This window comes from Cuculus canorus, chromosome 15 (assembly GCF_017976375.1).
Source record: "Cuculus canorus isolate bCucCan1 chromosome 15, bCucCan1.pri, whole genome shotgun sequence".
In the NCBI taxonomy this organism is placed as follows: domain Eukaryota; kingdom Metazoa; phylum Chordata; class Aves; order Cuculiformes; family Cuculidae; genus Cuculus; species Cuculus canorus.
In genome coordinates, this window is record NC_071415.1 from 13,026,078 (window position 1) to 13,048,553 (window position 22,476).

The window sequence follows — 22,476 nt, forward strand, 5'->3', positions numbered from 1 at the left end:
GCCCGTGCTGGGTTGTGCAACCCTTTTTCTGGCAAGTGATGGCAGGAGCAGGGCTTCCTGGCAGCGTGGAGGGTAGATGGGAGGCTGTGGTCAAGGTGCAGGCAAAACGTGTGAGCATCACAGAGAGCAAACCAAATGGACTCATATTCATCCTGAAAGCCTAGACTGGGACATATCCTACATGTTTGTAGTAGCCATAGGCTCTGCATGATGGAGTTGTCAGACTGCCATGTAGCATTCAGGTGCCTTTATTCACTTTTTCTTTTTTCGCCTTGACATGTGTCCACAAATTTATGGTAGTGCTGGTAGTTACCGTGGGAGGGAGGAGGCGACAGGGTGCTGCGCAAACACCCCCCTCTGCCAGGTGTGCCGTGCTGGTCAGAGGCACAGGGCAGCTTTCCAGGGCAGACCCTAGAGCAGAGGGATTCATTCTGCATAAGTAATTCCTGTTTGTGGCTTTTCTCCTGCCTGCTTCGAGCTGATTCTCACACTGGAAGCAGAGGCCACTGTCTTGTCACGACATGTTGGTTGCTCCACGTGTGATGCCAAAGAGCCTCCCAGTGCCACCTCTCCAGCGCCCAAAGCCAGAGGGGCTGCGATGCTCCTGGGGGGCTGCGGAGATGATGCCTGAGCTGTTTCAGTGGAGCTGAGGTCTGGTGAAGGCTCCTTTTTGCATGGGGTCAAGCTCACAGCAAGAAACCCCTCTTCCCCCGAGTCATTCGAGCCCCATCCCCAGCGGCGTTGCAGCACCTTGTCCGTGCCGAGCGTGGCTGGCACCGTCCGTCCATCCGGGCTGCTGACATGGGGAACGGCTCCTCAGGCAGCAGGCCTGCCAAGGCCAGATGGTGTTTGTGAGCGGCGCCAGGTCCCAGCTGAGCGCTGCCCGGCGAGACGCGCGCAGAAGCTGCCGCCGCAGCCAGCGCTGCCAAACCCGCGGCATATGCTGCGCTCTGCCCTACACCTGCCGATGGGCAGCCTCCGCGCACCGCTCGCGTGGCGCCAGCGTGAAGGAAGGAAGAAAAACGGCAGCCCCATCTGGAAGGAATTTAACAGATAAATAAAGGGCGGTGAAACTCAAAAATGGAAAAATCCAAAAATAAAAGAAGATGGCACAATGGGAGCTGCAGCCACCCTGGTAAGGGCATGGGGCACAGTGGGTGTGGGCTGAGAAGCACCCAGGGGTGGCAATGCGTGGGCAAAGGGTGGCTGATACGTGTCTCCTTTGCACGGAGACTCCCGTTTTCCCCAGGCCCCCCCTTTTCCCCGTGCAGAGCCCAGGGCCAGCTGCCCTGCCGTGTCCCCACCAGCCCCCGAAAAGGCAGTGGGAAACTACTGGGGGATATTTAGCTTCTTCTCAGGAGAAAACCCCGAAGGATCATGAGCAAAATTGATGGGAGAATATACTTTCTGCCTACTTTGAATTTACTTTGGTAAACTGTACATGCTCAGGACTTGGGTCTATAATTTATTGAAAGGAACCACACTGGAAACCAGCTTCATACTGTGAGTAATTTCTAGCATTGCTGTAATCTATCACCGGGAGACAGGGCACTTTGTTTCTCTGAAAAATTATTTTTATAGTTGGCTTTGTAACAACAACAATTATTATTATTAATATTAATAACTACTTGTGTAAGGCCTTTTATGTGCAGTTTAGAAAGTGTTTTGCACATGGGTCAATAAGTGTTATCTCACCAGAAGGGAAACTAAGGCACAGATTTAGCCACTGCCTTGCTTAGACTCAACCCGGCATGCAGCATCCTCGCTGCCAAGATGCAGCTTGGACCACTGGACGCTGCAGTCCTTCGCATGTTTCTAAAATATTTGAGGTTTTAGAGGTAATGAAGGAGAAAGTCAGACAATTATTTTATTTAAAATTTGGGTCTACCTCGATTCAAAAGATTATTAAGCCAAGTCCAGAAAGAAATAGCCCTTGCCATGCCATGGTGGCTAGCACTGCTGTGCAGGTTGTCCCCTGCTTGCTCCAGCTCAACCCCCTGGGAGAGCATGGAAATGAGAACAACATCTCAGCTCGGAAATAGACTCGGACATTTTCTCCACTTAGTCGTAATGCAAGGGAAGGAGACCATTTTAGAAGCCTTTGACTTTGCCCAGGCTGGCTCCCTGGTGTCTGGCCACCGAGGCCCCAACACCATCATCTGGAGCACAAGGGCATCCTCCTGGCTGTGACCCATCCTCAGTGGCAGCGGTGCCAGGGCTGAGTCCTTCAGTCTATGATGCCAAGCTCACCAGCTCGGCTTATGAAACAGTGCAGTGCCACCTCACAGGGATCTCCCCACTTTCCAGTCTCACTTTCCAGAATGGAAAAAATCCCATTTTTTGGGTAGAGAGGAGCAAAGACTGGCTGCTGAAAACAGCCTGGGTGCTGGGGATGGGGTAAGGCCCCCCAGCCCAGCTCCTGAGGCAGACACACACAGATGGGAACACCTCAGCGTCACCCTCTCCGCTGCTTAGGCAACATGCAAACTAAACGTGGTTGTTCTGGACACGTGTGATCTTACTGTAATTTAGAGAGTGAAAATATTCCAGGTGGTAATTGCGTTCTTCGGAGGAAGTGGTGTAAACTTCCTATCCATGTTGTTCAAGACACTTTTATCTGTAACGAGAGAGCTCTTTGACTGAACTTTATCCCCATCTCTTTTCACTTCTTGCTTTGTAGCAAAATAATAACATTGAATGTTTATGGAGCACTTTACATCTCCTTAAGTCCATTTGCAGGTATTAATTAATGAAGCCTAGGACCGCTCCCATGAGGTGAAGGGGCACAGCAGCATCACTGGCATTTACAGCTGGAAAATTCAAGGCGAGAGAAGAGGTAGGGCAGGATCAGGACTGGAGCCTGGATTTCCTGCGTGGCTCTAGGCAGCATCCCTCAGTGCCTCGCTGTGGCCCACCATCTCTGGGTTCACTTGCAAAATGTTCACCTCCAATAAGAAAAGTGGGTAAAAAAACAATCTTTTTTTTCCTGCATTAGGAATTTCATCACTTTTTAGGGGCATTTTTTCTTTATTTCTTTAATGTAATGAAAAAATGTTCCAAGCAGAGCCGTGTTCCTTAATCCTGTACAGCAGTAATATAATCTGCATTTGTTCAGAGCCATTCAACCCGAATCATCCCTGAGCACTGAAGCTGACACGCAACCAATGCAAGGCAATAAATCCACCCACCAGCTCGATATAGGCGCTTCCAGTTAAAACACAGCAAGACAGCCAGGGCACAGGTGGGGCAGGGCAACAGCTTTCATTCCTTTACCCAGGAGCACATCAAACTGAAGCCTTTCCAGAAGATGCCCATTTCTGCTTGGTTTGTCGTGCCGAAGATGGATACATAAGATTCACTGTACAGGTACGTGAGCCCCAGACACATTTTGCCTGCGCCATCCATCTGCCCGGGGTTTCTGGCCATCACCAGTTCTAGCAAGGTCGCTCAACATCTGTGTATCCCTGAAAAATTCCTCTTTTCCACCTAGAAAAATATTCCAGGAAGGTGTGTCGGAAGAGTCATGGCATGTGGAGGTGGTGGTGGTGGTAGTTGATTATCCAGCAACCCAGTGGGACTGAGTTGTCACCGTTAGCGCTGGAGAAGCAGAGCCACGACGAGGGCAGCACCACAGCTCCACTTGCATGAGACACCGGGCATCAGATAGAAAAGCAAAGAGTTCATGCTGCCAGGCCCATCGTCTCTGCTTGCAGAAGCTGTATAGGATGCAGGGAGCTGCTCAGGGACACCCTGCCTCGCAGACAGACCCACAGAGATGCCAGAGTCCACAAAATATTTTTTTTCCCTCAGTTTTTTCTCATTTCCCAGGACTTTTTTTTCTCCATCTAAGGGTGAGGAAGCCAACAGATGGCACTGTGCTGTTTCTGGAGGAGCCCAGCCTTGCTGAAGCCCAGACACAGGATGCCCAAATGCTGGAAAAGCATTGCGCTTCAGCAAAGTTTCTCCCCACGCAGAGGCAGAGGTGAAGTCCCCCAGTGACCCTCCCTCCACCCTCACCTGCTGTTGCTTTGACCCAAAGTATGATGCAAAGTTGATAAGTTTGTACACAACCTTGGGATGTTGTCTGATAATAGGAAAAGGGATGCGAAACTGTTCTGCAAACTGGATGAGTGTTAGAAAAACTCAAATTCACACTGAGAACATTTTTCTGTGGCAGGCGTGGGCAGATCGGACACTCTTGGTGCTGTGCTGGTGCCTGGCTGAAGAAACCAGTTGTGGGGAGCTGATTATTTTGGCAGGAGGCATAAGGATCCTTGGAGACATGGCTGGACTGACCAGTGGCCCTCATCAAGAGTTTGACTTTAGCCCTGGAGACTCCGGCTGTTCAGAGCCAAGGTGAGGGATGGGGTGATGCTGAGGTTGGTTCCTGGCAGTAAAACCCTGCCTGTTCTTTTCATCAAGCCTCCTCTGTGCAAGAGTGTCCTTTATTTCACACGTTCCACAGCTTTGCACCTGCTGTTGTAGGAGCAGAGACACATTCATGGCTCCAGCCATAAGTTTGTGCCTCATAGCAGGGTTGGGTGAGTGGCTTGGGGTGAGTTACCCCCACCACTAAAATTGTGCCTGTTTTCCAAGCTAAATCTCCTACTTGTTTCCAGTCCAGTATTGTGAAGTCCCATGGAGCCACCCCTAGTATTCCCAGTCCTCCCTGGGGGTAACATCATCATCATTAATGCACTGTGCTCCCTTGTGTCCAGCTCCTTAATGAGCTTGCGTGCCTGGAGATCTCTTCTCCCTCCTGTAACCTTATTGCATCTTCTCTTCACCAGCCAATACCTGTGATGGCACTGGAGAAAGCTGGGCTCCAAACCCAGCGTTGGGAGCTGCTTTTACCAGGTTCCTACCTCTGAACAAGCTTAGCTGTCAAGGAAACTCAGATACGTGGCCCAATCTTCTTGTCTTAAGCTCAAGAGCTTTTCTGGGGGCCAGCAGTGAGTGTGCACCACAGCTCTGTACTCTGCAGTGCTGTCCCTCTGCTTTGCCTTCCTACAATCTGCCATTGCTCTTTTTCCTCCCTCTCTCTTCTAGACCTCCTCTCTTCACCCAAGGTCTAATCCAGCAGAAGTATGCAGCATTTCCTGCCAGGTCCTGAGCATCCCTGTCTCCTGCGTAGCCCCCGCGCGTGCTCCAAGGCCGTGCTAGGCATCGCCGGTGCCCCCAGCCATCCCCTGCACGCAGCTGGCTCGACTCCACTGCCGTCGGATGCTGTCTTTCAAATTGCTGAAGTCAAATTAGGGTAAGTAGTTATATTAGGCTGACCTATGCCTTGTCAATCTTTACATCATTCGAAGGCAATTTAGCCTGTTCATTCATAACAAGAGGCTATTGATTGGATAATCTCTGTTATTAGCATTTGGGTAGAACTTGTTCTTTGTTTTATCTTATTATTTTTTTTTTTGTTGGTTAACTTAAATCCTCTTCTGGTTTGCCCTGCTGTAACCACCACTGCAATTACAGTAAAAAGTATGAGCGAATACTTGATTAAGCCTTGCAGAGATTATTACAAAGAAAGGCCTCTTTCCAAATGCACATATTTCAGAAGAAATGGCGTAAAGAAACATGCACATGTGAATTCCTAGAATCTGCCGGCACAATTTATCCTCGCAGGTCAATAGCTCATATTGTCTGCTCCGCCAAATTGTTCAAACATATATAATGCTCTCAAAACATTGCTTAATTAGATTCTAGAGAACATTGACACACAAACAAAAGATATTAATATCAAGGATTTCAGCATCAAATGTAGTTTACACAGATCAAAGAACATTTTTGGTGCAAAGAGGTTATGAATGTGACAGGTTGTTACTCCACAAGTGCAGAATATGTCGAGAGAGAAGCAGTGATCACAGAGCAGAGCACAAAGAGGAATGAGTACAGACTCGTGAGGGACACAGAAGATAAAGGCGCAGAAGCAGAGAAAAAGAAAAACTATTGGAGAAGCAGGGAAAATACCTTACAGAGAACAGTGACAGACTCCGTGGCAATACACCCTAAAATGGTGTATTTGAGGGTGTAGGGTTGCGAATCGCTGCTGTGTGATAGGATAAGACTCTTCTTTCTTTCACAGAGAAGGCATACGCAGAGCAAGATCCAAAACTTGAAATTGTGCTTGTAGGCAAAATCTTCCTTGGAATTAAGGACTAAGGTCTGAATGGAGATTTGGTCCTTAGCTGGGAGCCTTTTGTTGCTTAGCCGTTTGATGCGGTCTGTGTTGCTTGAAACTGGGATGAGGCAGTGAAGAGGTGGAGGAAGGGGAAGCGGACGTGAGCTGGAAGAATTGTGAAGTAACAGGTCTAAATCAGAGATGGGCTGTCAGAAGATGTGCAGTCCTAGCCAGGCATGTGAGCCTGAGGGACAACAAGATCAGAAAAGGAAGAAATATAGCTAACAGTGGTTTGTCCTGAGTTTCACAAATGCTACTGAGAACAAGTGGTATATCTGTATATGCCCAATGTAGGGAAGACTGATGGTCTCCGCAGGATGTGGATGTCCTGTCCCCATCACATAGGAGTAGCTACAGGGTCTGGAAGCAGCTTCATGGAGCCTCAGTAATACTGAGACAAGTAGGACTGCCCCAAACCTGCAGCCAGAACTGGGGAAAATTTCAGTCTGGTCAGTGAGCTCTTAATTCTGCTTACCCACAACACCTGGAACAAAAGGTCCCTACCTGAAACAGAAAGAAGGAGCTGGAAATAAAACATGGGAAATGGATGTAAGGGTAGTCACAAAGCAGCAGGCCAGGAGAACAAGCAGACAGCTAAAAGAGCAAACCAAGAGGAAGTCAACAAAATTGACTTAAAATACATATGAGTGGAAAAAAAATTAATAAGCCAAAGCTGTATTTAATGTCAATATTGTGGTAGTAGTCTGAGAAATCATGAATAAATAAAAGCAGATGGTGGATTGATCATGCAACATCAAGAAAGGCACTTGTGAAGAATATTTTCTTCTCAAGGCACACAGACTCATGTGTGTGTTTCTCATTTGCTTTAATGGGAGTCATGTTTGCAAATTCCTGTGTATTGAGAAACAGGTAAACCTCAGTGGTTAAGGTTTGTTTTGACACAATTATTTCCTTTTTCTCGTGCAATGTATTAACTTCCATTTCAAAAGCTTTTCACCTGCATATTATGCAACATATCACAGCAAACTGCCAAATCCACTGTAAATTATTCAAAAATACACTGACAAATCAAGGACTAGCATTTTAAAGTGTGGGTAATTTGCAGCATCATTGAAGAGTACCCTCTCCCTTCAACTTTTCCCAACAAGCAATCAAACTCTCCCTCTTCTGATGAGGGAAGGAGTGCTCTTCTCCAAGCACTGACTGAGCTCCTGGGGCCCCTGCTTTGGTCTTGAGAGAGGCTGAGTGCTCTTAGAGCCCACCGCATCGAAAATACTCACTTCCGTGAACAATTTTGCATCTACTGATTTTACTTTGTGGATAGTACATCATAACATCCCATTCTAAAATCCAAGAAGAGAGGAAACCGCATCACGATGAGCCACGTATTCCTGGCACAGAAGGCATGCAATTAGGCTCTATTCCAGAAGATCATTTAAGCATGCACTTTCTGAAAAATCTTATTTTTATTAGGCTCTTTCATTAGGTAGGTCCTTAGTTATACTGCAGTTGCAGAAACCAAGCAATTTGTCTGTCTATCACTACTGCTCATTGCCACAGTATGTAGCTTTCAGAGACCAAAATAACATCCTTAACATCCCTGTGAAAGTGCATTATTTGTCTTAAAATGTAATTCTTATTATTAAAGTCAAAGCAAGAGCAGTAAAGAGGTGGCCAGGTACAAAATTGTCAGAGTGTGTTCAGTTATATGCCATTTTTATCCCAACTTTATCTCTCCTCCTAAACAGGAAAACCAGCAACTTTTGAGTTTCTTCTCAGAGAGCTGAACAAACAGCTGTGCCAAAGCACGGAATGGATGGCACATCCCATCATTGCTCTGGAGGAGAGGTAATCAGAGAAGAGCACAGGGGCAGAGCCATGAGAATCACAGAATCACGGAATCACCAGGTTGGAAAGGACCCACTGGATCATCGAGTCCAACCATTCCTAACACTCCCTAAACCATGTCCCTCAGCACTTCATCCACCCGCTCCTTAAACACCTCCAGGGAAGGGGACTCGACCACCTCCCTGGGCAGCTGTTCCAGTGCCCAATGACCCTTTCTGTGAAGAATTTTTTTCTGATATCCAACCTGAACCTCCCCTGGCGGAGCTTCAGGCCATTCCCTCTTGTCCTGTCCCTGTCACTTGGGAGAAGAGCCCAGCTCCCTCCTCTCCACAACCTCCTTTTAGGTAGTTGTAGAGAGTAATAAGGTCTCCCCTCAGCCTCCTCTTCTCCAGGCTAAGAAGAGCAAAGAGGTGTCCGTGTTACATGGAGTCACGATGGCCCACGGAGCCGGAGTGGTGCAAGGTGGAGGGAACTTGTGTACCACTTGGCAGCAGGGCTTCTTCAAAAGCACACTCTTGCTGTCTGCTTGTGTCTCACTGACCACATTTCTCAATGCCTTAAGCAAGTCACGTTTAGAAAACCTCTGTTGTAGCCTTCAAGATGGATTGCTTTGTATTTTGATCCCTTTCGGAATCTTATGGAGCTGCCAGGAAAATTCTCTCTGCGTAAAGTGAGTTGTTGTGGAACACCCAGTACATAGAGTGGTCATTGTGTACTTTGAGAGGTGCTGATTATGGTCTGATCCTGCAAACTTGCTCTTTGGTCCTCAAGACAGTGCAGAGAAAGTCAAGAGCCTCTTAATTTATCACTGACACAGATTGTGTCTCATTTCAAACCTGGTTTTGTAGATCACAGCTCAGGTGTTTTTCTGTTTGCATTGTGCCTATTATAGTGAGATCCAATTTATGGCTTGTGCTCTTCGAGTGTTTGACAGTCCTGGTTTATCTGCCCCAGGAGTTTTGTTTTTCCCCTGGAAATGATTAGCTGGTTGTGAACTGACATGAGGAGCTATCAGGAGGAATCAGCAAAAGGAGCATTAATGGTCTCTAGGAAACACAGGGGACCTATATCAACAGGTATTTCAGAAAGGCTTTTGGGGAGTTACTCTCAGCCCTTGCGGGGAAACAACATGCAAAGCTATCAGCTCAGTTGCTATTGGACTTTAACCCAGCTTATAAAGTCACATATGATCCAAATGCATGCACACCCCCATGGTAACCACATTGCTGGGCAGCCTGTGGTCTGCCCAGCCTGTGTAAACCTGTTGTGAGGTCCTGGGTGCGCAGGAATCAGAGGTAGAGGCTGCCTCTGCCTTTAGTGATGAGACCAAAATTCCCCCAAAGCAGCAGTCAAGTGCAGGACTATGTAATGCCAAAACAAAATGCTGTGAAGTGTTGGCTACTTGTGGCTGTGAGCAGCGTGAGTGGGGAGCATCCGTAGTGAAGGGACAGGAGACCTTTGTGTTAAGTCAACATGTAAGGAGATCCAGTCTTCCAGTGAAAAAGATGGACCAGTCCCTTGTGACAAGGTGCAGACACATAACATGGGTAGGGAATGGTGCTTCCTGCCAGGCAGAGGTGGAAAAGGCTGAGGAGGTACTTGGCTGAGGGTTAGGAAATCCTGAAGGCATCAGATAAGCTGGAAGAACAGTTGTTCACCAAATCCTATAATAGAAGAACAAGGGGCACTCGATTGAAAACAGTAAGAGATTAAGCTTGAGACAGGTAAAAGAAAACACTTCTGGACACGGCAGGTATTGAACTTTGGGAACTTGCTGCTACAGGAGGAAAATGGGATTAGACAAACTCATGTGCTTTATAAATGGCAGCTAAAATCCCCAGGCAGGGATGCACCATCCTCCAGCATCCCTGCCAAGACAGCTCAGAGAGTTGGGGAGCAAGAGGTGGATGGAAAGTGACCCGAGTAGCACACTCTCCTTAAACACCATCACCTGCTGTGCCTGTCAGAGACAGCATGTCAGGATGGACATCCCAGTGGACAGAGCCAGTCAGGGCATCCCATTCACTGAGCTTTCTGGCACGACTATTTCTGCTGCAGCGTGCAAAGGCCAGCTTGCGTGAGGGCTGGCACACTTCCCATGCCACGCATGCAAAGGCCATCACCACGCAGCTTATTCTGCATCAAGGGGCAAGTGGCACATCTGGTGGTGGTCACCCCCCACCCTTGGGGCAGGGGGCTCTGCCATCCCCCTGCTCTCCATCCTCTGCTTGCCGTTAGGAGCCCCGGCAATGGCAGCTGCCCCGAGAGTACCTCACCACTACAACATAAGACACATGGATCAATTAACTCAGTTGCTGGGTTTCGCTTTTGAATCAATTAACTGGAACTGAAATTAACTAAAAATATCCTTTAGTTATTAACAAACTGAAGTAATTGCGGTAAAAAAAAAAATGGGGGAAAAAAAGAAAAAGAAACACAGAGATGTTATTTGTCACAGAGAATCTCTGCCTTCATCTTTATTGCGAATATTCCTCATTTTCTAGGTGGACTAATGACTCCGCAACCTCCAAAGCCAGAGTGTCATTCCGTGACGAGGCAACTGCATTTCCCACCATCCCCAGCACATCCAGTCTCTGCAGGGCCAGGATAGGGCCTGGCCAGGACCCACTCTCATCTCCACCAGCCCTCCTGCCCCGGCTGCTCTGCAGGGTCTGGCAGCATACAACCCTCTTTGTTTTGCTTTTCTTCCCTTTGTTTCTGGCTCCAGTTCTTTGTTTGCCTGCTTTTTCTTTTCCTTTGTTGTTTGCATCCATCATTCTTCTGTTGGCCTTTCCTTTCTCTTTCCCTCTTCCGCCTGCCTCCAGCCTGTCCGAGGCATTTCCATCCATCCCTGCAGTTCTTTCTTTCTTCCCATTTCCACCATCATCTTCCCCTTCCTTCCATCCACAGCGCTGTCCCCCTCCTTCCCTCTGTCTTCCCAGCTGCAATTAGAGCTAATCAGATACCTGAGCAGCTCTGCAAAGCTATTAGTGGCTTCCCGCTCATTCCCAGGGGAGGTGAGCAAAGCTGGACAATTAGGCTTTTCCATACAACCCCCAGTCTGATAAACACAATAAACAATGTGGGGCGATGGGTACATCTTTGCCACTGGTGAGACTGTGCTGGATGCACCATGGCGAGCATCCCTGGCCGTGCTGGTTGACCCACAGCAGGATTCGGCACATGGGATGCTCCCATGGAGCATGTCCAGCTACCCTCCTCCCACCCCTGCTCCTGCCTCTGCTCTGGATCACCCTGTTTTAGGAGAACGAGGGGTCTTTTTGGTGGGGGCCACAGCTTCTCCTGCAGGGCTGATGCACCGTGTTTGTTGCAGAGAATTTCCTCACTTGCTCCGCAGCCCAGTGCACCCCTCCTGCTGCTGGATCTATGAGCTGTGTGTGTGTTTTGTAATTAAGCAGTTAATTGCACTGGAGTTCTTGATTAGCTTTGGGGGATGGTAATGTTCTAGCAGGATGAGATGTTGTGTACAGTTCAGAATCATTTACAGAAATTGGAGCTAATTTTGCTGTCTGTGCTTATTACTGCATTAATTTAATTTGGGTTGCTTTTAGCTCATTAACACATCTAATTAATTCGTTGACATCACTATTAAGATGTCTCTTTGAAATTGGCGTCTCCAGATAATCAGGATGGAAGAGGCTGACAGATCAGGCGCGAAGCTGACTGGGAAAATGGGGAAGGAAAAAAAAAAAAAGGAACAACTAATGAATTTTCCATCAGAATCGCACGGTTTGTCAGAGTTGGTATCTGAGAGGCAGAGGCAGAGCTAGCGAGACAGAGAAAGGGCATGAGAAAGACAGCGATGGCGAAGGGAGACCCGTTCTTTCAAAATATTATATGTGTTAGGAGAGCAAGCAAGACGCATGAGAGGACAATAAATATCCTTTAGCGAATTGACATCAAGGCTGCATATCTCTTAGTTAATTTTCCTCTCTTTCTGGTTGTCCATTGCGGCCTTTTGGCTGTTTTCATATTTTTCCACACCACAAATGTGTTTGTAACACCAGTGCTGGGGGCTCTGATGGACCGATTGTGTCGGGGGTCTCAGGATGCCCCTCTCACCGCTGCGGGTCCTGCTCTGCCGTGGCTGAGGGAAGGTTGCAGGGACGGGAGATCGCCGTGCCCTGTGCCACAGTGAGTGTGGAGTTCAGGGGATGGATGGACAATTGCAAGCAATTAAATTACCATCATTTCATGAGTTAGCACGTGTCAGCGGAGCCTCAGTATCTGGCTGTATGCTGGCCCGGCTGCTTTTGTGAAAGAAAACAGCTTAGCTTAAGCATGCCTTCATGATGGTTGTAGCTAGTAGAAGAGAGGGGTCTTACAGACTTGGAGGGGCAGCTGTGGCTCAGTGGTCTGGGTGGAAAGTCATAACAAGCGTTTAGGACACCGCTGGTGGCTGGGAAATCTGCATGGAAGCAAATGCAAGCTGGGAATATGGGGATACTTTTGGGTTTTTTCCCCTTCCACATCAGAGGTAGGGAAAACAGACTTACAAACATACCATTTTAGTGCTGCTCTTGGTCAAAGAATCCCAGGAAGCCAATGCAGTTCACTCCTGTGGCTTTTCAGATGGACTGAATGATACCGTTCCCTCTTTTGGAGTGGGCTGTATAGGAAGGAGAACAGGTAACAGCACCAGTGGTGCCACCAGCCTGGGCATTTCAGCTTGAGGGCAGAGCAGTAAACCAAGACTGCCAGAAAAGAGGCTCTTAAAACTAGTTTTCTCCTTTTATAATTTGGCCCTGGTCTGGTTTAGTACCTTTGAAAACCAGATAGATGCCTACACGTGACAAGTATTTCCAAGACTAACAACTTTCTCCCCTGCCCCACAAGGCTCTTCCTTTGAGGAGCATGGGGTAATTTATTCCAATACGGAGCTGCAGTTTCCATGTGGGGAAGAGAAGTTTGCTCAAATTTCTATTCAATTTCATTCAAGGGAAGAATATTAGAAACTCCACTCTTTAGCAGTTCATTAAACAGTTTAGTTTAATAGCATCCTCCAGGGAATCCCAATCTGGACCACGTGAGCCAGGAGTAAACAGCTGCATCAATTAACCCCATAATCTCAAGGGTACTATTAGAAGGTGAGATACCCCTGGAAAGTGCATATGCCTGCAATTAGGCTTAAAATACTAACGTGTCAATAGCTTTAGTTATTTGTGCTCTCTGCTATTGATCTTGCTTATGTTTTCCACATTAAACAGTCTTTCTTACTTCATCAATAAATTAAGTGCTGTTTAGATTTATTCACTTTTTCTATTAAATGATGCAAACACCTGAGCTCCTGACCCTGGCCTGGCTTTATCCGAGATGATGGGCTCCAACTATCTTTGCTGGCAGCTCCATCTCACTTGTTTCAGGAGCTGGGGAAAGCAGCAATGGGTAGAGAAATGCAGGAGCTGCTGGCCTGTGTTGACCATTAGCATAGCTTGGGCAGGGCAGTAGGGGTGTTTGAGCTGGGTTTGCTGGATGTGTCACTTTACGTGTTTGTTTTCCTGCCTAGGTGAGATTTGGAGGAGACGGTAGAGAAGGCAAACTGTCAACATCATGAATATAACAGAGATCATTGAGTTTCTGACATGCACGTATTTTGAGGAAGGAGTAGGAGCTATGAAACTAAGAAGAAGATGAAGCTCTCCCTGGCTTTTCTTCTAAGAAGAGGGCTTTGACGAGAGCCTCACATCTTCTGAAATGGCAACAGAGCAAGCAAGGAGCAGTGCTGCCAGAAGTCACCTCATCAGGTACCGCTGGGTTGAGATGAATGACTGGTACTCTCTTTTTCTTCCTCCTATTTCCCAGTAGCTTCATTACTGATTGCAGCCTTTTCTTTTGGATTATTTGGCCCCCAAACAGGTGTGTATGTGTAGACAGAAATGTTGTAGTGCTCAGTGCTTTTGGCTGGAGGTTGGGACTGCTCTGGGACATGCAGGTGTTCCTAGGCATCAGAAAGAGGTGAAGTGGTGGTGAGAAGTTTGCCTGTAGAGGTGGCTGAGAAGGGGGCTTGAGGAGGGAAGGAGTTTTATGATTGTTTCTTTTTTGTAGCCAGACTTTTAAGTCCTAATTCATCTTTATATGGGACTGGACCAAGGCTGGTGTCCTGCTGCAGGGTAAGTGCTGTGCTGAGGGCTGAGCACACTGAGCAGAAGAGCAGCTCTTTCCAAGGGCTGGTGGCATCGCACACTGAAAATATCTACTCTCCTCTTCATCCTTTAAGTTCTTCAGTAGCCCTTCCTTGTTTTCACCAGCTCCCCTTATAGACCTGTTGGCTTTCTGTAAGGAAATTACACAACGATTTCCATGGAAAATAATTCTGGAGGTAATTCTTATATTTGTTTTTCTTTGGTCATTCTGGTTTTATCTGTGCTATGCTTCATGAATGTGGTGGCATTTCATGAGGAGCATTGGTGAAAAAAAGGAAAACTCGGGTCATTTAAAAGAACAATCTTTCAAATAGCTTGCATTGTTTAGTTCGCTGCTCCTCTGCCCATCTGGTGTGTATTGGTGCACGTAAAATTTTGGTTTTAACCAGGCTCTCCTGACCAAAGGGAGCCTGGCAGGCCCTTGTTGTTACAATTAAACCACATGCTACTTTCCATAACTCATTAGCCCTTTAGTTTCTGGATTAATTCAATGTGCAAATAATGTCACGAATTGAATATTAGTAGACTTCTATTGAGGATTAAGAGGCAGTAAAAGCATATCACTGTGTCTTCATTTTCTTTGCACGACTATGGTTTGTCCAACGTAGCAAGTGGTTAGTTAACCACCCAATAGCTTGCTGTCTTCTTTGCCATTCTGCTTTCTTTCATGCCAAAGCCCAATTATTAGAAGAGAAAAACAAGAACTGTGTATGTAAAAGTGAAGGTATGCAAGATGAATCTCCCTGTTAGCACCATGCACTGCCCAAACTCTTTGTGAAAGGAGAGCTTTGCACGAGTTAAACACCCCACCTGTGTCATTTCATGCATTTTGCAATGCCTTTTATCACCTCTAATTCTCTGCAGATAAAAAATTTGGGTGAGATTGCTTAAACCAGCCCAGGCCTCCCTGTTGTTGCTAAAGAGATTAAATAGAAAAATAGGTTTTGGAAGGGATGCAATGTCCCATCCCAGTCAAAGATATCCAGGGGTCTCCAGAGCCCACTTCTGAGGGTCTGCTTGTGGACTTGGGACCAACGGAGGGCACTAAAATGCCAACACGAGCCTAAAGCTTTTAACTTCAGACATGTTGGTAGCGTCAATGTTGGGAGAATGGCTCCATGCCATGAAAACTTTCAGGGCATTGCTGAGTAAAATGGGTGCAGCTTTCTTTTAATGCGCTGAAGTGGAGGCAAATTTCAATCTAATAATGTAAAGCAGCAATAACCATTATAATTAATTTATATAAAAGACATTATAAAATTACACTTGATGCATTTAAATCCCATCCAGGAGCAGTGCTCGTTTTCCAGTTAAGCTATGGGTTGTGCTAAGGCAGACGGGGAAAGAGGTATTTCAATATTTCTTATAATTTTATATTCTTTCTAATATCTCTCATGCTAATTTCATTATGCAACACAGTCAGCACAGTGATGTAATTATTGAAAAGTAATTTTGCAATAAATGGATTTAAATGTGTTCGAGTCCATTGTAAATTCAATCTCTTGGTAAAGGTGGATTGAACAGGCAGGAAAAAGGGAGCAGGGATGTTGCTGAGTGAAAGCTGAGAAGTCCTGGGCATCCCTAGTCGAGCATCTGCTTACACCAACTAATAACATCCAATTCAGATAGAAACCACTCACCAAGCTGGCCACCCTCCCTCTGAGCCCCAAAGCCACCCTTTGCAGAGGGCACTTCTAAGCTTCAAGGTGGGGGAAATTTTGGGTCGGTGAAGTCTCCTCCTGGAGCAAAGGACTGCTGTTGTTGGTGTCTGTGCTGCTCTCAGCAAAGTGGGGCCTGTGGGGGTGTTTTAGTCTGGATTAAGGGCTCAGTTACTGGGCAGGGACATAAAGATATTCTTCTGCATAAGACATGGGAGATGTGATTTCTATTCCTGGCTCTGTCAGAAACTTCCTGTGTGATACTGGGCAAGCGGTATATCATCTCTGCGCTTCCATTTCCTCATCTGCACAATAAGGATAAAGAGTGCTTCCCCAGCTCATCGGTGAAATTAATGTAACATATGTAAAGTGCATGTATATCCCCAGATGAAAGGTGCCATTGTAATAATATTCAAATTATTATGGAAAATAGATAAAGCGACCAACCCCTGCAAATGATCGTCTAGCTTTTCACCAGATTCATGAGATCCACGCAAAATGTGATAAGAAAACCTCAGATGTCAAGTGGTTTAGAGTCAGACTGTGCTCATGAAACAGAGCTGGCTGTGCCTTTTAAGTGGAGGATGAGATAGTGAAGAATTTGGGGCTTGGAAAGTTGTTGCCATGGTTAATCTGCCCTGTTTTAGTGGGTGCGGCTGTTCATCTAGAGAAGAAGCCTCAGGGGCACATTGCCTAGTGTCCAAATTAGCGACCAGGAACCCTTCAGTGACACTGAAATCAAAGTGATAAAGCAGGGCTGTTTTTTCTGACCCTGCTGGATGCATACAAGTTTGGGATGTCCCAGGAATGTCATGTGCAGATGAAGGTGACAAAATGGAGATTGGATTGAATTGGCTTGGTAGGAATATTTAGCCCACAAGGTTTATGTTAAACCTTTACCTAGAGGTAAAGAAAAGGGCTTTTTTGTCACTTGTAGCGTATTACCTGATACTGCAACAGGACAATGTTCAGGTCTAAATACTGAGGTGGTGATATCCCTTCTCTGACATCCTTTGTGCATCTCCCCTTTTCCATAGTATCGCTACAAGGTATGTTTGGGCAGCACGAAGACCTCTGCCGTATAAGCAGTACCCGTTGGCCATACAGTTGTATTCGAGCAAGGCTGGTAGCAGGCAGACATTTGTGCGTTTTCTCTGACATGAATATACCTCCTGGAGCTTCTTTCCATTGTGAAGGAGGTGCTGGCTTGGCCAAGAGCCTTGTTGGGGATCACTCGAAACCTGAACTCGCTGGAGATTCGCCTCTGAAACTGCTGTGCAGGTCTCTTCTGGCACCATTGTACAGTTGCCCAGCACCAAATGCTCAATAATAGACAAAATTGAATTTACAATTTGCTTTTGGGCAATGTGTAAATTGGCCCTTCGTTGATTATTAATGAAGTGCTAATTGCTCTTTGCAACCAATTTTTATGCAAATGCTATTAGTGCTATTTGCACAATCCTGCAATTTACAGTTTTACATTTGCAATGGCCTGGTGAAAAGAAGTGAAAAGATGACAGCTTGTCCTAAAAGAAAACAAGAAGGGGAGGGGGGATGAAATCGAAAAACTTGCAGAACATGGAGTAGCAAAATAACACGATTAGGAATGAGAAAACATTTGAGAGAAAAAAAAAAACGAACAAACAAACCCTCTCTCTTTATTGATTGTTACAGATTCAGCGTTGACAGGGGTTGTTCTGAATGTAACGGGATCCCGTGGCAGATGTAAACCAGACTCCAGGCATTTGCTGTGTGTTTCACCAAGGAGGTCAGTGTATGAATTTGCTTGTGAAAACATTGATGCGAGGCTGCCAGCATTACCCATTCAAGAACCAGGTTCTTTTCTTGGTGACAAATGACGCGGTGTTAGTTTGTGATTCAAGGGTGGGCAGCTGTTGAACTGTTTTGGTGCAGAGCTCCTCTGGCTGATAACACCTCTCCACTCTGCAGGCTGGGAGCTGAGCACTCCTGAGCACCTGCCCACAGCTGCTGGAAAGCCACAGCCCTCGCATTGGGCTTCTTCATAGCTTCCTTTGCTTCTGCATCACAGCCGTACTTTGTAGATGGTGTGGGGAGTTATATTTTGGCTGAGTCCTGCCAAACGGGAGTGCTATGGTATCACATTGCTAGTAGGGAATGAGGATTTCCAGTAAGTACTTGTTTGTTTGTCCACTCTCCTTAGAGGCTCTGAGTGTTGCTACCTGCCCTGAGGCTTCACAGGAAGGGACCTTAAAGGTCATCCACTTCCAACCCTCTGCCATGGGCAGGGACATCCCACTGGATCAGCTGCTTGTTCTCAGCAGCTCCCAGTCCTTCTAGAGCTGTCCCTTTTCCACGTTCATCCCTCTGTGCTTTAGAAGATCACTGTGCTCTTCCTCCTGACATGTATGACCTACCCTTGGCCATATTAACGTCTTGGGCTGGGACAAGTCCAAGCAGCCAAGAGATCCCAACTGCACTTGTTTCCATTCTGGTTTTCTATCATGTCCAACTTTCCAGGCAGTGATTTAAAATTTTCTTTCCAGAGCTTTCATGAGAACAGAATTTCTGCTAGACCTCGAGCTATTCTTGTCTTCAGCTTTCAGAGGAGGAGGAAGAAGAAAACTGATCACCGCCCAGGTGTGTTACCCCCATCCAGACCTTGCTAAGGGCATGAATGGTTGGTCCATATCCCCGGTTCATAGCAGAGCACTCGATGCAAGGTGAGGTCTCGCTGCTGTCTCATTGCCACGAGCAGCTGCTGCTCTCAAGTCTTTCCCATGGTGCTGCCCAGGCGAACGCTTGGAATTTTGATACAGCTGCAAGGATCGCTGCTGACTGCCTCACCGGCGGCATGGGAAGATTTCCTCTTGCTTTGATTAGAGCACGGGTTGTTTTCCCAGTGGGACACTGCTTCTGGCTGTTCCTGGCATGGTCACTGATAGCGCAGGAACACAAGGGTGCCAGGAAAGCCGCAGGCGTGGAGGATGGCTGGAGCTGTTTCCCCTGAGGAGCTGCACGCTGTAAGGCCCCACACAGACGCAGCGTGGCAGTCTTATCCAGAGCACCGTGCCTGGTGCCCGTGGGAGCTTATTCCCACACCTGACCTTGTTTCTGACTTTCTCATCCCCTGTACCCCCAGCTCCGGCCACCCTGGCTGCTGACCCTCCACCCAAAGCCACTGCTTTGCTGAGCATCCAGGCTTAAAGACCTGCAGCCTCCTCAGCCGTCGCAGGGCTCAGCCTCAGCAAAACATTCAGAGGGTCCTTCGGAGCTGCTCAGCATCCATCAGGACACAGGCACCTATACCCCACAGGTATTTTGTGGATAGACCAGCCAGGAAATAGTTTCCAGGGGAGTAAAATCTATATTATTAATCCAGGAAGAACTGTCTGAATGTGACTTGGAGGTATTGTTGGGTTTTCCTTTTTTGGGGGGATGTAACTTGCTTTTTCAGGATGGATGTGACCCTAATCTGGATGAGGATCCAGATCTGACTGCTGAGGGTTCAAGAATTCAACCGAACAACCACAGAGCTACCCAGCACCTCCCCCCAAAAAGCCCTACTTGGCCCCTGGTGTAAAACATGCATTGTGACCTGGTGGAAGGGCTTCCTTAGTGTGGAAAAACCCAAGGCACTGATCTTGGCCTTGGCCTGAGGTGGCTGATAGTGTTGGACAATTCTCCTGGTATTTTAAAGTGGGAGCAACAACACTCTCAGCCACCCACAGGCAATGCCCTGGGTGCAAACAACTCGCGGGCAGCCCTGCTGGGACCCCCCTAAATCAGTGCTGCTCCCCTCGCTCTCAGAGAAAGAGGGCTACAACTTCGACGTAAATAACTGTTGCCAGGGTTTCATCAGTAATTCATTCCTCTTTGAGACAGATTCCCTTGTTAGCAGGGGGCTATCTAGTAACCCCCCCCCCACATCTTGCCAAGGCACTTGAACCAGAGGGACTTTCTGCACCTCATCCTGCCTGTTCTTCTCGCCTTTAATTTTCCAAACGATTCACCCTGGGTGAGCAGAGCCCGTCTGTGCCCCTCAGCTCTGCAGGGGCAGATGGGATGTGTGCATGCAGGGGGGCTCTCGGCACCCCAAAAGGGCTCTTTTCTGCCACCATGGCCTGACCCTCGTATCTTTGCTCTCTGTTTTAGCAGACATGGGGGGAGAAGGCATTTTGCATCTTGTGGGTCAGTCTGTACCTCTTGGTCACTGGGATGTCATCTGCATCCGGAGGTGATAGCACTGCAGGTCAGCGCTGGGCTTCCTTCAGCCAGGCGGGCACTTGGAGGGAGGGCAAACTTGAGATGGGGAGACAGGAGGGAAATAAACTCACTTAAGCTGTTTTAGCTTTCGGATTCCCTCCAGGCTTAAAACATGCTTTGATTTTCAGTATTTTCTTCTCGTTTCTTTCCAACATCTGGTTTGGAAGGCTGTTGTACCAATGAAATAGGAACGAAGTTGTGTTTTCTCCCACTCTTTGGCAGTGGCTGCCTGGGGTTGATTTATTCTGTTCATCCAGTCTCCAGACAGCACATGGACACTCAGAATATGGAGGAGGAAACCTTTTCTCTACTTCACACAAGAACACTTCTTTCCACATGCTGCTGGGTTTTGGTGTCCATATCAAAATCCCTCCTCCCTGTGGAAAAGAAGAAATTGTGGGCTTTATTTTTTGAGATCAGTGTCCTAGTAGGACCTAATTTTAAATCCCCTAAATTTGAGGAATATGTATTTTAAATATGATGCTATAAAAATGTAGTAAATATTTAATTTTATTTTTATTAAATACTAAATTGATGATGGCTGGCACTTTATTAAAGTGCCAAAGTGAGTGTTCCTACATTCTAATTACTTATTCTAACAAGGAGGCCACCTCGTCAAGAGCCACACATGCTGGCGTGCGCAGGCGAGGGGCGCTCCCGTTAAGTAACACCTATTAAACTATCATTTGCACCTAGAGGCATCTCATTAATATCTCAACTGGTGAGATTGCGCTGCCAGTGCCTACCTGACCCAGGGCGTTGACAGGAGAAATGTCTTCAGGCCTTTCCTCGCTCCAGGCTCTCCTGTACAAATAATTCCTATAAAATTAATAATGACTATACCTGTTAATTGAATTCCCGATAAATAAAGATTCTTCCAAGCTCCTGTTAACTGCATCCAGGAGGAGTGCTGCACCACAGTCCAGTGAAAGTTTTGCTCTTCTCCTTTCTCCCTTCCCTGTTTCCTTTGTCTATCCAAGTGTTTTCCCATCCTATCCATCCCTCCTACTCCTTCCTCCTCGCCACTCTTTTCCTTCTTCTCCTGTCCACTTATTCTCTTTTCTGCAGCTATTTCCCTTCTGAACTCCCATTTAACTCCCTCCCACTTCTCTGCCTGGATCTACCTTTATGGTTATCTATCTCGATTATTTCTTTTCTTTCTGGAGCCTCCTCCTTCTTTTCATAGAAACATAGAATAGTTAGGGTTGGAAGGGACATTTAAAGATCATTTAATTCCAACCCCCTGCCATGGGTAGGGACACCTCCCACTGGCTCAGGCTGCCCAAGGCCCATCCAACCTGGCCTTGAACACCTCCAGGGATGGGGCAGCCACGACTTCCCTGGGAAATCTGTGCCAGTGTATCACCACTCTCACGGTGAAGAAATTCTTCCTTATGTCCAGTCTAAATCTGCCCCTCTTCAGTTTATACCCATTCCTCCTCCTCCTCTCACCACTTTTCTCTCTTCCCACTCCCTCCTTCTTTCCTTTTCTTACATCTTCTATCTGGCTGTTCATCTCACCAATAACGGCCGCTTTCCTCAGGTTTCCTTTTGGGCCCTGAAGTAATTATCTTAGAGGAACCTCCTCACTGGATGAGGTTGTGGCATTGCATCTTCAGAGCTCTCCAGTTGCCAAGAAGATGTGTCCTCCACCAAAGCAGAGATTGCCATCCCCAAAAATGAAAGGAATATGCAAATCTTTCACCCCACCTTCCCTGTGGATGAAAAGATACCTGTGTACGAAGAGGAACTTGTCCTCAAGACAGAGTTTATATGGTCACCACTTGGATGCCATATCATTACAAGAAAGGTAATGGGTTTCTCTGAGGGGCACTTTGGAGTTTTGAGGGCTTTTTGTTGTATTACAGGACTGTCTTTCGTGTCATGTGCTTTGCTCCTAGCAGTAAAGGGGCTGTCTTTTTGCCCTTTATCCTGTGCAGCTGCAATACTGGCATCGAGGTCTGGTCATCCATTGTTGGTGTTTGCCTTTGTCATTCATTTAATAACTATAAAAATGGCCACTAAAAAATTCCATTCTATTTTTATTTCATTCCAATTAGAAAAACAAACTAGAAACTATACTTAGTATTAAAAACACCAACTCGGGATTCCAAGCAAGCAACTTAAAAATAAATAAATACATAATGGAAAAAATATCATTAAATAACACATGAATAACAAGTAATGGGATTTTAATCTTCTTGCTAGGAGAGTCTAGTTCTTCAGCACTAAAGGTGACTCACAAGCAGCATCACTCTGGGAAAGTTAAAAGTGATAATTCGATAAGACTCAAGGATTGTGAAGGACTCAAAGAAGGATGAAAGAGCCTTGCAGGTGGCTCTCCTCCCTCTGTCTCTTAGTGATGAATGAAACTGGAAAACCTGATCAGTTCAGAGCTGCCGAAAAATAAAATATG

At 46.7% G+C, this 22,476-nt stretch overlaps 1 long non-coding RNA gene across 1 annotated transcript in view; it reads left to right on the top strand.

The window, feature by feature from the left end:
• The first annotated feature begins 4,185 nt into the window (after positions 1-4,185).
• The window catches only part of LOC128853705 (uncharacterized), a 35,267-nt gene continuing 16,976 nt past the window's right edge, over positions 4,186-22,476 (top strand). The window contains exons 1-9 of the long non-coding RNA XR_008452411.1: positions 4,186-4,356; positions 5,050-5,257; positions 7,894-7,993; positions 13,521-13,758; positions 14,060-14,124; positions 14,263-14,333; positions 17,490-17,583; positions 18,341-19,110; positions 21,604-21,870. This is a non-coding gene — a long non-coding RNA (uncharacterized LOC128853705). The remainder of the gene's footprint in view (positions 4,357-5,049; positions 5,258-7,893; positions 7,994-13,520; positions 13,759-14,059; positions 14,125-14,262; positions 14,334-17,489; positions 17,584-18,340; positions 19,111-21,603; positions 21,871-22,476) is intronic.